The following is a 17658-nucleotide window of genomic DNA, read 5'->3' on the forward strand; positions in this document are numbered from 1 at the left end:
CCTCCCAAAGTGCTGGGATTACAGGCTTGAGCCACCGCGCCCGGCCAAGGAGTACATCTTTAGAAACAGGACCTTGGACTTTTCAGCAACTTCCTTGCAGCAGATCTCAGGCAACTTTAATAATAATGAACTTTTCTTTGAAAGATCATTATTACATTTTGTTTCTTCTTGTCTTTGTCTATATTTTCTTGGCTCTGTTATTGGAACACCCTCAGGGCTCTAGTTCTCTCATTTGCCCTTGCTCAGACTTCATAACATGGCTAGTCTCTGGCTCTGCTTTCATATTAGACCAGTCTTTGAAGATCTGCTCTTTTGCTCCTTTGGTGTAATATAACTTTCATTTGCAGCAATACTTAAAAGACATCAAAATGAATGCTAGTTCTAAGCAACACTACTAAGAACTTTGAGCAACTCAAATACAAGGAGCATCTCACCCATCCTAATGAAAAACTCTTCACTGATAAAAAACAATGATACTTGTTTTAAATAAAGAGGTGCTGACTTGTGGGACATTCCTTCCTATGCAAGGAGCATTCTCATAACACAACAAATTTCTTCTTTCTATCGCATAAAAACCCAGTCCCCCGAAAGAGTGGCTTAATGAATTTCTTCACTACTGTGTTTTCATGCCTGGCAAATATATAATTCTGTGGTCACTGACTTGATTACTATAGTCTTTTTTGTTTTTTACTCCCTTTAAACACAATTTATTGCAAACTTGAGATGCATGATACTCATGTCAATTCTGATGGTTTGTGAGGACCCGAATATGCTATGGAGTAGAGTTTCAGGTAGACGTGCAACCTATCATTTTGAGAATATTTCTATCTTTGCAAAAACATCTCAGCAAAAACTGTATGCTATGTTTCTGAATAATTTTAAAACATAGGCTCGTTCAATAAGTTCTCACTTAAATTCAATGCCAGAACAAACACTACTGCTTGCTTATACAAATCAGAAATATATTAACCTGCTGAATTTATTGTTCATCTCTACTCAAAATCCCATTTTGCATGCACGGTAGTATTTGTTCCTCTATGTCTTTTTTTTTTTTTTTTTTTTTTTAAGGTGTGCGCTTTTATTCAATCGGTCTCAAGTCAGTGTCCAAGTAAGCCCTGGCTACCTCCACCCACTCCCAGGGAGAACAAAAGCCTTCATATATCTCACATAGGGGGACAAAAAGGGGAGGGCGGTCACGAAGGCTGATCATTCAAAATGAAACAAAATAAAAAAGTATTAACGTGAAGATTAAAATGATTTTGCATTATATTATTTACATGAAAGCAATGCTATCACCTTCCCTGTGTGGACTCAGGAGAGGACCAGGGCATTTTCCTTAGAGAAAAGTCAGGTGACTTTTAGGAGGGCAAGGGACTTCCCATAACAATGCATCTCACACTATTTGGAATGACTATTAAAAAAAGAACAATGTGCAATCAAAATCCTAGACCACATTGTAGAACTTTGGAGGGTGCTCGCTCCAACCGACTGTCATCTTCGTTCTTGAGTTAAGCCAAAACAAACAAACAAAACAAAACCAAAAAACAAATAACGCCATGCCAATCTCATTTTGTTTTCTGTGCAAGTTAGGTTTTGTCAAGAAAGGGTGTAATGAAACTCAGTTACAGTCTGCCTAGAAGCATTTGCGGTGGAAAATGGAGGGGCCAGACTCATCACACTCCTGCTTGCTGATCCACATCTGCTGGAAGGGCGAGAGGAGGCCAGGATGGGGCTGCCTATCCACAGGGAGTACTTGCTCTAGGAGGAGCAATGATCTTGATCTTCGTGGTGCTGGGCGCCAGCTGGGTGATCTCCTACATCTTGCCGATGATGCTAGGGTACATGGGTGGTGCTGCCAGACAGCACTGTGTTGGCATACAGGTCTTCATGAACGTCCACGTCACACTTCATGATGGAGTTGAAGGTAGTTTCGTGGATGCCACAGGATTTCATGCCCAGGAAGGAAGGCTGGAAGAGCGCCTTGGGGCAGCGGAACTGTTGGTTGCGGATGGTGATGACCTGGCTGTAGGGCAGCTCATAGCTCTTCTCCAGGGAGGAGCTGGAAGCCACCATGGCCACCTCCTGATCCAAGTTCAGGGAGACCTAGCACAGCTTCTCCTTGATGTCACAAGAGATTGCCTGCTTGGCCATGGTGGCGAAGCTGTAGGCGCTGGGTGAGGATGTTCATGAGGTAGTCAGTCAGGTCATGGCCAGCCAGGCCCAGATGCAGGATGGCCTGGGGGAGGGCATACCCCTCGTAGATGGGCACAGCGTGGGTGACCCTTCACCAGAGTCCATCATCATGCCAGGGGTACGGCCAGAGGCCTACAGGGACAGCACGGCCTGGATGGCCACGTACATGGCTGGGGTGCTGAAGGTCTCAAACGTGATCTAGGTCATCTTCTCGTGGTTGCCCTTGGGGTTCAGGGAGGGGCTCGGTCAGCAGCACGGGTTGCTCTTCGGGAGCCACAGGCAGCTCGTTGTAGGTGTCGTGCCCGATCTTCCATGTCGTCCCAGTTCAGGGTCAGGATGCCCCTCTTGCTCTGGGCCTCCTCGCCCACTATGAGTCCCTCTGACCCATGCCCACCATCACGCCCTGGTGCCTGAGACGCCCCACGATGGATGGGAACACGGCCCCAGGGGCATCGTCACCCGTGAGGCTGCCTTGCACATGCCGGAGCCCTTATTGATTACAAGCTCAGCGATATCATCATGGTGAGCTAGAGGCGGGTGTGGATCGGCGATGGAGCAGTGAGGGCGAGGCTCTGTGCTCGCGGGGCGGACGCAGTCTCCGCGGTCCTCTTCTATGTCCTCTGTGTCTTTTAAGTATTTGTGTATTGTCTTATCTTAAATGTTTCTATTGATAATACCTTTAAGTCTTGGGGTAACTTTATAACTACATATATAGTAGATGAATCTTAAAATTTATGTAAGGACTTAAATATGTCCCTTTTTTTGTTTATCACTAGAAGACTGTTTGTGTCATTTTGACTGACATTACAAGCCAAATCAGCTGGTGTGACTGCAAATAGACAGGATATTAACATGGACTACAAAAGAAAACATACGAGTCTGACTAATAATGTTGATGCTTCTTCTAGGTAAAAAAGTCCCTTATTCTTATGTCTCCTGTGGTTAACTTTCTCTCTTTTCTCTAACCTACAAAGGTGCTAGAGTGGCAAGGCTTTACATTCAAATGACCATATAAAGTTGTGTGTGTGTGTGTGTGTGTGTGTGTACTTAAATTTAAAACATTTTCTTTTAAATCTTCAGTAAATGCAAAGTAGCTTTAAATGTTTGAAACCAACAATGTAAACTCACATGTGTATATATACATACACACACACACACACACACACACATACATACATACATATATATTGTGATATTTATACCAATTGATTTAGAAACAAAAAGTTTCCTTTGGGAGGCCAAGGCGGGTGGATAAACTGAGCTCAGGGGTTTGAGACCAGCCTGACCAACATGGTGAAACCCCGTCTCTACTAAAATTAGAAAAAATTAGTTAGGCGTGATGGCACACGCCTGTAATCCCAGCTACATGGGAGGCTGAGGCAGGAGAATCGCTTGAATGCGGGAAGCATAGATTACAGTGAGCCGAGATAGTGCCATTGCACTCCAGCCTGGGTGACAAGAGTGAAACTCCATCTCAAAAGGAAGGAAGGAAGGAAGGAAGGAAGGAAGGAAGGAAGGAAGGAAGGAAGGAAGGAAGGAAGGAAGGAAGGAAGGAAGGAAGGAAGGGAGGGAGGGAGGGAGGGAGGGAGGGAGGGAGGGAGGGAGGGAGGGAGGGAAGGAAGGAAGGGAAAAGTTTCTATTGATGTGGAAGAAATGCAATTTAATGTGAGTATGTTTTCTTCTTAATACTAGTTCATAAACTCTTAAATCGTTACCTAATAGTGTTCTGTTCTATCATTACTTTTCTGAGAAATGAGGTGTTTTTAGACAATTTCCAAGGTTCTTTCCTTTTTGTCTTCTTACTGCCAACAGTTTTTTATTTCTAGTTATTTTTCAATATTTGATTTCATTTCCTACATTATTTAAATATTACACGTGGGTTGAAATTTCTGTAACCAATGGTTAACTGGTATGTAATAAAAAACAAAATGACTTGGGCACTCAAGGACTATGCTTTCAAATATTTGAGTAATATCTATGGTTCAGTATATTAATTCTAATGTTTGATCACTAAGTAATGCATGACTAAATGCTTTATTGATGCAATAATTTCAGATCCATTTTCTACTTGACAAAATACAAAATAAAACAAAACACAAAATAAAACAAAACCTTTTCAAAGTTAGATTTTATACAGTAATAGACTTAAAACTTGCCTTTCTTTTTCTCTGGCAGTTATTGACCTTTCTTACAAGAGATTATTAGCTAAAGATCACGGCCTTTTTATTTTGTTACCTTAAAGCTGAAAAATTTATTATCTCATCCTTAAGGCTATGGCAGATCATTTTCTTCATGGGCTCTGTAGTACATAAATAATGCAAGATTTAAAGTCTCAGAATTCCTTTATCAGCAGATGGCAAAGTACTTAAAAAATCATTTTCTGGTTTGAGGTAATAGTCTACTTTTATTCTGAATCTACTCAAGGCTTTGTGAACTGCTTCTATATGGGAGATAAGCAAGTGACACTGGACAAATCGAACAGCAGACCTGCCTCAGACTGAATCTACCCTCCATAAAATTCACCAGTAAAGAGAATTGATGTAAACACAACTTTAGCGTTTAAGATTATAATTTGGATGCAGCCACTTCTTTTATTTCCATTACTGGGTTTCTGCCATGGCTGTTAGTACAGGAATGAAATAATTTGGATGATGGAAATGGAACTATGTAGTAAGATTGGGGAGAAAACTGCATAACTCTGATGCTCAGTAGAAATATTTTCGAAATTGGAAACAGAATGGCCATATTTACTTTCCTTAGTCAAGTTTAAATAAGATAGGAGACAGGACGGGCCTGACTGACAGAAATATAACACATTTCTCAAATACTACAAGTTCTATTAACACCCAGGATAGGAGAAATAAAAGTTGATATTACACTTTTCGAAAATGTATATACTGGAATTTTGCCAAGTAATTATGTAGCAAATTTTGACCAGCTTTAAGATGGTTATCAACGGAGGGTTCAAAAGTTCAGCTTTTCTGACTCTAGAAATTCAGAGGCCTAATTAAACTTAGCTATATTCTAAAAATCACTTTTATTTTTAAAGCAGTATTTAGAATTGGCTTATACATTTTATTCCCAAGATGTTAAACTGCTATAACTCAGAAAGAAACAAAAATCTTCAATGAACCTGTATCATTTTCTGTGTTAAATATTTGATGGTCAACATAATTCAATTAGCTGGTTTTGAATAATAATAGTTAAAAGAACAAAATTTCAGTGTAAAGTGTATAAATTAAATCTTTTACACGTATAGTATAATAATTATAAGTATTCAAACACAAATAAACATCTTAATAAAAAATTGAAAATCTTTTTGCCTCACTCACTTTATTTCATGCCTCAATAGGGATCTAACTAATAAAGCAATAAAGATAATTAATGACGTATTTTCCAAAATCTTCAACAAATGCTTAAAAAAAACGAGTCTTAGGTAAACTGTGATTGAAACAAAAAAAATTCAGCCAACCCAAAACTGTATATGTAATATTTTTACCTTTTGATTCTTTTCTAAAGTTTTTTAGAGCAAAGGAAAAATGGAATTATCAAACTTTCAACTGAAGTTATGTATAGTTTAGGTCTTTTATCTGGTTTAACTAATCTAACATTCTCATTTTAAAGTAACAGAAACTAAAATCTGTATAATCTACCTCTCCAGATCTATTAATCTCTGCAATAAAAATTTTAAACAGCTCTACATTTGCTATCACAATTGTGTCAGAAAACGGATGTAGTTTAATATGAGAAAATCAAGTTGATATTGTGGGAAAACATGCTACAAAGCCAATTAGTAATTAATTTATTTCAAAATATTTTTATTATAACAAATTATAGCAAATATTTATCTAAAACTTAGTTTAGGAAGATGAAGCCTGAAAGATAAATAAGACATGTATTGAATTAAAGAAACAGTCCAATGAAGACAGACAAATAAATATTTATTAAAGTTATGATTAAATAGGAGATAAATAAAGCTACAATTATGTGGTAGAAGGATTTTCCAAGCAAGGTGTAATTTGATGGAGATAGATGGGATATATATGAATGTTTAAATAGTTATGCAAATATTAATTTGTAGGGTATTTTTAATGTGGGTGTATGAGTAATGTGCTATAATAAAATACATTAAGGGACAAAAATGATGGACCTAAATGTGAGTATTATTTGTCAGATAGAAAAAAATATGAATGTGAGTTTTTTTAAACATGGTAATATTATCCTACTAGTATGATAATATTTCTACTGGGCCCATAAAACTTATTTTGTCAACCTTTGTTTTATACTATACATTACTGACAAAACAGGGCATAATTCCTCTGCTCTAAAGGAAATACATCCCGAAGCAGTTAAAAAAATAAAGAAAAAGAAAAAAAAAAACATATTATATCATGTAAATGTGCTCTTAAGCATTTTGAATAAGTAGGTCATTGACGTGGTGCAAAAGCTTTTCCAGTCTCTCATGTAAATATGCATTTGACAGTTTAGTAAATTTCAGGTCAATGATCCAATAGACCAAAAAGTCTTGGGGCTATTGGAGTGTATCCTGTAAACGCACGTTAAGGGAATTTAAAAGTTGCAGATTATTGACTTGATTGTTGATGCAAAGTAATCAATACAGTTAAACAGGTAATTAAATATCCTATCATAAAAAGTACATTTATAGAGTGCAGTCATAATTTATTAACAGACTGTAACGTAATATTACTTTTAAAGTTATTTGGTTAATGTTGACATTCTTTTTTGGTACCTCTTCTTTTCCATTTTTCTTCCATGTATAAATATGCTTCACTTTAATAATGCTACAGACCTTTGCAAATTTTCATATAAACTTTCAGTAAACTACTTAAATGGACACCATCAAAATTTTTTACTGCATTGTGATTTTATCAATTATACAGATAGTGATTATGTTTTGGTTTTAATTTTCATTTTTATTTTAGAATTGTGTCTACTTGTTGTAAGGGTGGATTGTGTGATGCTAAGGTTTGGGCTTCTATCAATCTCATCATCTAGATAGCAAAAATAATACCCAATAGAATGTTTTTCAGACTTTCCCAACTGCCTTTGAAGTCTCCAGTGTCTCCTATTCCCATCTTTAGGTACATGTGAACCCAAGAATTAGCTCCTACTTCTAATTAATTAGCCCCTACTTTTTTATTTTATAAAATAGTTTCAGTATTAGTAGTACCAATTTTCTTTGTACATCTGGTAGAATTCTGCTGTGAATCTACTTGGTTCAAAACTTTTTAGAATCAGTAGATTTTTCTTTTTTATTGAATCAATTTTAGAACTCATTATTTGTCTGCTCAGGGTTTCAACTTTTTCTGATTCAACCTTAGGAGGTTGTGTGTTTTCAGGAGTTCATCCGTTTCTCCTAGATTTTCTAGTTTGTGAACATAGAAGGGTTCATAGTCGTCTCTGAGGATATTTTGTATTTCTTAGGATGAATTTTAGTGTTACCTTTGTCATTTCTGATTGTATTTATATGGCTCTTCTCTCATTTTTTTTCTTTATTAATCTAGCTAATGGTTTAATGATCTTGCTTACCCTTTCAAATAAATAACCAAGTTTTTGTTTCCTTGATCCTTTGTATAGTTTTTGGGGCCGCAATTTCATTTAATACTGCTGTGCTTTCTTTTCTTCTGCCAGCTTTGGGATTAGTTTGTTCTTGTTTTTCTAGTTTCTTTGATTGTGATGTTAATTTGAGATCTTTTAGCTTTTTCAAATAGCCATTTAGCATTATAATAATTCCTCTTAACATTGCTTTTGCCACATCCCAGAGATTTTGATATTGTGTCTCTGCTTTCATTTGTTTCAAAGAATATTTTGATTTCTGCCTTAATTTCAGTTTACCCGTAAGTCATTCAGAATCTATTTGTTTAGTTTCTATGTGATTGTGTAGTTTTTGAGAGTTCTTCTTTGTATTGATTTCTATTTTTATTTCATTGTGGTTCAAGCATATACTTTGTATGATTTCCATTTTTTTGAATTGAGACTTGCTTTATCACCCATGTGGTTGATCTTACATTATGCTCATGTTCAGATGAGAAAAATGTATATGCTATGGTTATTGAGTGGAGTGTTACATAGATATTTATTGAGTCAAATTGGTCAAGTGTCATATTTAAGTCGAGAATTTATTTGTTAGTTTTCTGGTTCATTGATCTGTCCTAATGCTTTCAGAGGGTGTTGAAACTCCCCACTCTTATTGTGTGGCTGCCTAAGTCTTTTTGAAGGTCTAGAAGTAATTGTTTTATGAATCTGGGTGCTCCAAAGTTGGATGCATATATATTTAGTATAGTTAAATTTTCTTGTTAAACTGAACCTTTTATCATTATGTAATGGCCTTCTTTGTCCATTTTTACTGTTGCTGATAAAATGTCTGTTTTATCTAATAGATGCATAGAAATCTCTACTTTTTTTGTTTTCCATTTGTGTGATAGATCTCTTCCTATCTCTTTACTTTGAATCTATGGGTGTCATTACATGACAGATGGAACTCTTGAAGACAGCAAAAAGGTGTCTTGTTTTTCTCTCCAACTTGCCACTTTGTGTCTTTTATGTGGGGCATTTAGACCATTTACAGCTAAGGTTATATTGATATGTGAGATTTTGTTCCTGTCATGGTGTTGTTTGCTTGCTTTGTGGTGATGAATGTGTTGTTGCTTCGTAGGGTCTGTGGGCTGTGTATTAATGTATGTTTTTATGGCAGCAGTTTACCTCTTTCATTTTCAAGTTTAGAGCACTATTAAGTAATTCTTGTAATGCTGGTCTAGTGGTAGCAAATTTGCTTAGCAATTGCTTGTCTGGGAAAGGTTTTATTTCTTCTTTGCTTATGAAGCTTAGTTTTATGGGATATGAAATTCTAGTTGGAATTTATTTTCTTTAAGAATGCTAAAAATAGGCTCCCAGTCTTCTCTGGCTTGTAAGGTTTCTGCTGAGAATTCCACTATTAGCCTGATAGGCTTCCCTTTATAGGTGATCTAACCCTTTGCTCTAGGTGTCTTTAAGAGTTTTTTCTTTCAGGTTGACCTTGAAAAGTCTGATGACTATGTGCCTTGAAGATTGCTATATTTTATTAGCATCTCACATGTGTTCTCTGAATGTATTGTTTTTGCAATTTAACCTCTCCAACAAGATTGGAAAAATTTTCCTGGATTATATTCTTAAATATGTTTTCCAAGTGGCTTACTATAATGGTTAATATTAGGTGTCAACTTGACTGTATTGAAGAATGCCTAGATGGCTGGTGAAGCATTGTTTTTGGGTGTGTCTGTGAAGGTGTTGCCAGAGGAGATTAACATTGGAGACACTTGGCTGGGAGAGGAAGACACACCCTCAATGTGGGTCAGCCCTATCCAATCAGCTCCCATTGTGGCTAGAATAAAGCAGCTGGAAGAAAGGGGATAAGAAGCTTGTGGAATCTGCCCACTCTCTTTCTTCCTAAGCTGGAAACTTGCTTTCTCTTCTCCAGCCCATGGACATCAGACTCTGGGTTCTTCAGCCTTTGTACTTTGGGACTTGCACCAGTGGCCTCCCAGAGGCTTTTGTGCCTTTAGCCTTAGACTGTAGCTTGCAGGATTGGCTTCCCTGATTTTGAGACTTTCTGATTTGGACAGAACTATGCTACTGGTTTCTCTCTTTTCTCAGCTTGCAGGTGGCCTATTGTGAGACTTCACCTTGTAATCATGTGAGCCAATTCCCCCTAATAAACTCTTTTATATTTACAAATATCCTATTGGTTCTGTCCCTCTGGAGAACCCTGACTAATACACTTACTCTCTCTTCTTGCTTAGGAACATAAATGAGTGGTAGGTTTAGTTGCTTTACATAATCCTATATTTCTTGGAGGATTTGTCCATTTTTTGAAATTCTTTTTGCCTGATGGGTTTGATTCAAAGTACTGGTCTTCAAGCTCTGAGATTATTTCCTCTGGTTGGTCTGGTCTGTTTTTAAGGCTTCAGATTGTATTTTGAAATTCTCATAGTGAATTTCTCAATTTCAGAAGTTCTGTTTGATCCCTTCTTAATATAGCTATATCATATTCAAATCTTATATCATTTTCCTGGCTTCCTTTGATTGAATTGAATTGAAACTTTCTCTTGGACCTCACTGAGCTTCCTTGCCCTCCAGATTCTTAATTCTGTGTCTGTCATTTCAGACGTTTCAATATGTTTAGATTACATTGCTTGGGAACAAGAGTGTAACAAAACATTCTGACTTTTTAAATTGCTAGAATTTTTGTGCTGATTCCTTCTCAAGAGAGCTGGCATTTCCTTTTATTTTTGAATTTGATGTCACTTGGATGGGGCTTTTTGTTTTGTGTTTGTTTTCCTCTTGTGAGTTAGACAGTGGTGAACGTTGTGTACAGTTAAATGGCTTTGTTTCTGAGTGCTTTCAGAAGGCCAAGGCTTTGTACACAGTCTTAGGTTGTATATAGGTTCCTGTGATGGTTTTCAGTGGCATTGCATGTTGGAGGAATGCATTTTTGTTTGGTAGTGTAATTCAGCCTGCAGTCCAATTAATAACGCTTATGAGTATAGGTGGGCAGATAAGCTCTTGCTCAACCACGTGCTGCTTTTGTACTTAAATGTGTACATAGCAGTGTGCTGGAGAGATGGCACCTGGTGAGACATGACTCCCTCTCCGAGTCTGCTCCTGGGCCGTGATGCCATCCCCTTCAACTATTGGTGCCATGACTATTTCCTGTGCCCCAGTGGGAGCTTTGGCAGGCCCTGCTCACCCATCCCTTAGGGCAGTCCCACTAGAGGGCTAAATCACCAGAAGAACCACAACTCCCTGGGGGCCTGCCAGTCCCTTGTGCTTGTGAGAGTGACAGCAGTTTGTGGGGTATGTCTGCTAGCGGTCTGCTGGTGCACTGGGACAGGAGCAGAATGTCCCTGGGTGGGGCACTGGTACCCCAGGTATGCAACTTGGAAAGTACCTGTAGGATGAAGTTTTCAGCCCAGGAGATGGCTGTGAGGACCACCAAGTTTACACTCCCCCAACCCAATGAGTCTCCCTCTAGTATCTGCCTCAGGAACCGGATTGACCAGCTAGGCTTATCCCAAGCTTTCTGTGCCAGATCCCTGAGCTGTTCCAGATGCTATTGGCTACAGGACTCCCTAGGAAAGAAGCTGCAACTGGATCTCAGGCCACGCCCTTCCCAGACCAGGCTTGTGAAGGGAGGGATGTCCTGCACTGGCACATGAACCCATGTCACACTCTTCTTTGTCTTCTGATAGTGGAGGTTCCTTTCCTGATTGAGCTTAGGCCACAGATAGTTCAATATCCGCGAGTGGTGTGCTCAAATCCTGCGGAGTTGGGACTCGGCCCAAGGATTTGTCCTCTGACCCCTCAGGTTAAAGCACTGACTGTGTAGGGCAGGGGGATTGTTAGTGGGGTATGGGGGTTGGGGATGTGGCTGAACTGCTCTCAGGCCACTAGCAAAAACTCAGGTGGGGTGGTGGTGACTGTGCTGTGGTGATCCTCCTGCAGGAGCATCTAGGCAGGCAGTCTTGAGAGGTCCAGCATGTGAGAGAATGTGTGGATTGGATGCATTCTGGCCCCACAGTGGAAGCCCAGCTCTCCCTGCCCTAAGCAGAGGGGAGGAGCTGCTGCCATTCAGAGCAAGGATAGTCTTGGGTGATTGGCATCTAGGTCACATTTTGGTACAGTTGCCAGTGCTGGCACCTGGAATCTCTGAGCAGGGTTCCCAGCTTCCACTCTCTGCAACTATCGTGTCTGCATTGCCTATTAACTTTCATTCTTTCAAAAGCCTTGGCTAGGTGCAGTAGCTCACACCTGTAATCCAAGAACTTCGGGAGTCTGGGGTGGGAGGATTGCTTGTGACCTGGAGTTTGAGACCATTTGGGGAAACATAGGGAGACCCCATCACTCCATAATTAAAAAAAAACAATAAGCCAAGCATTGTGACACTTACCTGTAGTCCTAGCTATTTGGGAGGCTGAAGAAGGAGAACCACTTGAACCAAGGAGTTTGACCTTGCAGTGAGCTATGATTACAACACTCCAGCCTGAGTGAAAAAGTAAGAGTCAATCTCTAAAAACAAAAACAAAAAACTTGTTCAACTTGCGTGGATATTTACTCTATATTTTCGTTCCTCTCAGTGGTAAAGGTATTCCTGGCTGTGTCTAGTCAGCCATCTTGCCTCCTCCAGGTAATGATCTTGGATGCATGTTAATATGAAATAACTTAAAATATTTTCTTTTGAATTTTCCTTCAGAACAAACTTATGTTTTATATTTTGAAAAGAACTTGAGTCTTATCTCTTCTGTAATGGTTGACAGTTTAGTGAGCTTTCCTGTTTATGGCACTGATAACTTATTAAACTTTTCCTTGATGGACTTTTAAAATTATTCATTCATGTTTGCAATTGTATCTGTTAACACATATAATTAATTTATTTAGACAAAAATTAGTCATTTAACTAAAAACTATTTTATTTTATTTAACTTTGAGGCAGTATATATGAGCTCTGAATCAGACCATGTTTGATATATTAGTTTTCCAGATAATAGTAATAAGGAAACATTTTAGTCAAATAAATGCAGCTTATATGTGATACATAGAACATGTTCTACAAATGTTTCATATTATTTTTTTAAATTACATGAAAGGGCCCGATGTGGCGGCTCACACCTGCAATCCCAGCACTTTGGGAGGCCAAGGCAGGCGGATCACCTGAGGTTAGGAGTTCGAGACCAGCCGGGCCAATATAGTGAAAACCTGCCTCTACAAAAACACACACACACACACACACACACACACAAATTAGCCGGGCATGATGGCAGGTGCCTGTAACCCCAGCTATTTGGGAGGTTGAGTGGGGAGAATTGCATGAACTCAGGAGGCGGAGGTTGCAGTGAGCCAAGATCACGCCACCGCACTCCAACCTGGGTGACAGAGCGAGACTCCATCTCAAAAAAATAAAATAAAATAAAAGGAAAATATTAATATTTGTAAATAAAAAAATTAAGCATACTTATGTAACACTGTTCTTGGTTTTAAAAATTAATATTTAACATTTTCAAAAATTTTACTTGGATCAATACTTGATAGATAAATGGCCCATCTTTTCATTTACTTTTTTCCTCCCGTACTTGAGCTATTTATTTCAAAGAGAGAGGCCTGAATATTCTGTTGCCTAGTGTTACTTCCAGGCAGAATTCCAAACCTTACAGGTCATGCATGATTATGTAAATTCCTTTAATATCCAGTTTCCAGCTTACCTTTCCTGCCTAAACTCTTTACAGACCCACCACAAAACCTATTCACAATTAGTAGGTTCCAGAAGCTGACATGCTGTCATGGTAATATGTCTGTAAATATTACAGTGAGAATATGGAGTATGTAGACTACAGGCATATTTTTAATTCAATTTTTAGATGAAAAACTACTCCCAGGTATGCCAGACACCGATATTTCAAAATGAATGAGACATAATATTACTGCTCTCAAAAATCTTTACTGCTCTTTTGGGACCCTCTTTAGTCATTGTTTTGGAAATCTTTCTTTTCATTTCAAAATAAAGTTAAATATATCTTCTGAATCTGGCAACTTCTTTTACATACCTCCACTGTAAACGTAAACTTGCTTATTCTGTAAAGATCTGTAAATCTATTTATATTATATGTATTAAATTATTTTCTGTGTCTCTTTGTCCTCAGAGATAAGGATGCCTCAGGACACCTCTTACATGAGGATCTTATGACCTGCTTTGGGAAAAGCCAGAAAACCTAGGTTTTATGATCTGCTTCAGGGAAAAAGGGCTAGGGAAGGTCAGAGTAAACTTCTTACTTCTGTTGTTTCTCAAATTGTTTCAGTTTAAAATCGTATTTTAAGGTGTCATATTTTGGAGTAGGATGTACTGAACCCCCCCTACCCCCCACACACAAACACATTTATAATTTTAAAACCAAAAACATTATTACCATTTTATAGAGTAATTATTTTTTTAAATCTACCTGTATATTTCATCTTTCTTTGCATATTCGTGCTTTTAATATATGATGATTTTTCTTCTGTCTAACAGATTTTCTGGACAGGTGTGGTTGCTCACACCTGTAATCCCACAGCACTTTGGGATGCTGAGGCAGGCAGATTGCTTGAGCCCAGAAGTTCAAGACCAGACTGGTCAACATGGCAAAACCCTAACTCTACAAAAATACAAAAAATTAGCCAGGCATTGTGGTATTCACCTGTGGTTCCAGCTGCTCGGGAGGCTGAGGTGGGAGGATCACTTGAGCCCTGGAGGTCAAGGCTGCAGTGACCTGTAATTGTGCCACTGCACTCCAGCCTTGGCAACAGAGTGAGACCCTGTCTCAAAACAATTTTTAAACTTTTCTATAATATTTCCTTTAATTAAAATCTGTTGAATAGCCCTTTCTTCCTTTTTTGTATTCATATCTAAAATGTCATTATTTAACTACATATAGAAAAATATATGCAGCTCTACAAATACACATTATATGTAAATACAGTAGTTTCCCCCATCCATGGGGGATACATTCCATCACCCCGGTGGATGCCTGAAATGACTGATGGTACAAAACTCTATATAATGCACAAATTGCTTTTTCCTTCTTCACAATATCATGGATGGAAGATTCATTCTTATTGTAGATCCCAGCAAACTCAGAGTACATTTTTCTTTCTTTCCTTAAATAAAGACCGTTTACCTTTTTACTTAAAGAAAACACTTTGGCTGACTCTGTTTTTGGACTCAGCCCACCTGCACCCAGGTGATTAAAAAGCTTTATTGCTCACACAAAGCCTGTTTGGTGATTTCTTCACACGGATGCGCATGACATTTTGGTGCCGTGACTCGGATCAGGGGACCTCCCTTGGGAGATTAATCCCCTGTCCTCCTGCTCTTTGCTCCGTGAGAAAGATCCACCTATGACCTCGGGTCCTCAGACCCAACAGCCCAAGGAAAATCTCACCAATTTTAAATCGGGTAAGTGGCCCCCTTTTTAACTCTCTTCTCCAACCTCTCTCACTATCTCTCAACCTCTTTCTCCTTTCAATCTTGGGGCCACCTTTCAATCTCTCCCTTTGCTGACTCTCTTTTCGGACTCAGCCCACCTGTGCCCAGGTGATTAAAAAGCTTTATTGCTCACGCAAAGCCTGTTTGATGGTCTCTTCACATGGATGCGCATGACATTTTGGTGCCGTGACTCGGATCTCTCTGTATCTCTAGTCTCTCTTTTCTCTGGGCTTGCCCCCTTCACTATGGGCAACCTTCCACCCTCCATTCCTCCTTCTTCTCCCTTAGCCTGTGTTCTCAAGAACTTAAAACCTCTTCAACTCACACCTGACCTAAAACCTAAATGCCTTATCTTCTTCTGCAACACTGCTTGGCCCCAATACGAACTTGACAATGGCTCTAAGTGGCCAGAAAACGGCACTTTCGATTTCTCCATCTTACAAGACCTAAATAATTTTTGTCGAAAAATGGGCAAATGGTCTGAGGTGCCTTACATCCAGTCATTTTTCACACTTCGTTTCCTCCCTAGTCTCTCTTCCCAATGTGATTCCTCTCAAATCCTCCTTCCTTCCCTCCCGCCTGTCCCCTCAGTCCCTACCCCGAGTGTCGCTGAGTCTTTCCAGTCTTCCTTTTCTACAGACCCATCTGACCTTCCCCCCGCCTCCCCACTGCCAGGCTGCTCGTCGCCAGGCAGAGCTAAGTCCCAATTCTTCCTCAGCCTCCGCTCCTCCACTCTATAATTCTTCTACCACGTTCCCCCCTCACACCTGGTCTAGCTTACAGTTTAGTTCTACAACTAGCTCTTCCCCACCTCCCCAACAATTTCCTCTTAGAGAGGTGGCTGGAGCTGAAGGTACAGTCAAGGTTAATGTTCCTTTCTCTTTATCTGACCTCTCCCAAATCAGTTAGCGTTTAGGCTCTTTTTCATCAAATATGAAAAACCCAGCCCTGTTCATGGCCTGTATAGCAGCAACCCTGGGACACTTTTCAGCCCTAGACCCCGAAAGGTCAGAAGGCTGTCTTATTCTCAATATGCATTTCGTTTTATTACTCAATCTGCTCCTGATGTTAAATAAAACCCCAAAAACTAAATTCCGGCCCTCAAACTCCATAACAGGACTTAATGAAACTCGCCTTCAAGTTGTACAATAATAGAGTAGAGGCAGCCAAGGAGTAACTTATTTCTGAGTTGCAATTCCTTGCCTCCACTGTGAGACAAACCCCAGCCACATCTCCAGCACACAACTCCAAACACCTGAACCACAGCTGCCAGGGGTTCCTCCAGAACCTCCTCCCCCAGGAGCTTGCTGCAAGTGCCAGAAATCTGGCCATTGGGCCAAGGAATGCCCACAGTCCGGGATTCCTCCTAAGCCATGTCCCACCTGTGTGGGACCCCACTGGAAATCGGACTGTACAACTCGCCCAGCAGCCACTCCCAGAGCCCCCGGAGCTCTGGCCCAGGGCTCTCTGACTGACTCCTTCCCAGATATTCTCGGCTTAGCGGCTGAAGACTGACACTGCCCCATCGCCTTGGAAGCCTCCTGGACCATCACAGACGCTTTGGGTAACTCTTACAGTGGAGGGTAAGTCCGTCCCCTTCTTAATCAATACGGAAGCTACCCGCTTCACATTACCTTCTTTTCAAGGGCCTGTTTCCCTTGCCTCCATAACTGTTCTGGGTATTGATGGCCAGGCTTCCAAACCTCCTAAAATTCCCCAACTCTTGTGCCAACTTGGGCAACATTATTTTATGCACTCCTTTTTAGTTATCCCCACCTGTCCAGTTCCCTTATTAGGCCAAGACATTTTAACCAAATTATCTGCTTCCCTGACTATTCCTGGACTACAGCCACAACTCATTGCCACCCCTCTCCCCAACCCAAAGCCTCCTTTGCATCTTCCCGTTGTATCTCCCCACCTTAACCCACAAGTATGGGACATCTCTACTCCTTCCCTGGCAACCGATCACATGCTCATTACTATCCCATTAAAACCCAATCACCCTTACCCCACTCAATGCCATCCGGCAGCACGCTTTAAAAGGATTAAAGCCTGTTATCACTCACCTGCTATAGCATGGCCTTTTAAAGCCTGTAAACTCCCCTTACAATTCCCCCATTTTACCTGCCCTAAAACCAGACAAGGCTTATAGGTTAGTTCAAGATCTGTGCCTTATCAACCAAATTGTCTTGCCTATCTATCACGTAGTGCCAAACCCATATACTCTCCTATCCTCAATACTTCCCTTCACAACCCATTATTCTGTTCTGGATCCCAAACATACTTTCTTTACTATTCCTTTACACTCTTCATCCCAGCCTCTCTTTGCTTTCATTTGGACTGACCCTGACACCCATCAGGCTCAGCAAATTACCTAGGCTGTACTGCTGCAAGGCCTCACAGACAGCCCCCATTACTTCAGTTAAGCCCAAATTTCTTCCTCATCTGTTATC

At 39.8% G+C, this 17658-nt stretch overlaps 1 pseudogene; it reads right to left on the reverse strand.

Moving 5' to 3' along the window:
- Positions 1-1633: 1633 nt before the first annotated feature.
- On the reverse strand, positions 1634-10893 carry LOC126948946 (actin, cytoplasmic 1-like; annotated as a pseudogene).
- Positions 10894-17658: the final 6765 nt, after the last annotated feature.

Source organism: Macaca thibetana, chromosome 2, assembly GCF_024542745.1.
Source record: "Macaca thibetana thibetana isolate TM-01 chromosome 2, ASM2454274v1, whole genome shotgun sequence".
Lineage (NCBI taxonomy): Eukaryota > Metazoa > Chordata > Mammalia > Primates > Cercopithecidae > Macaca > Macaca thibetana.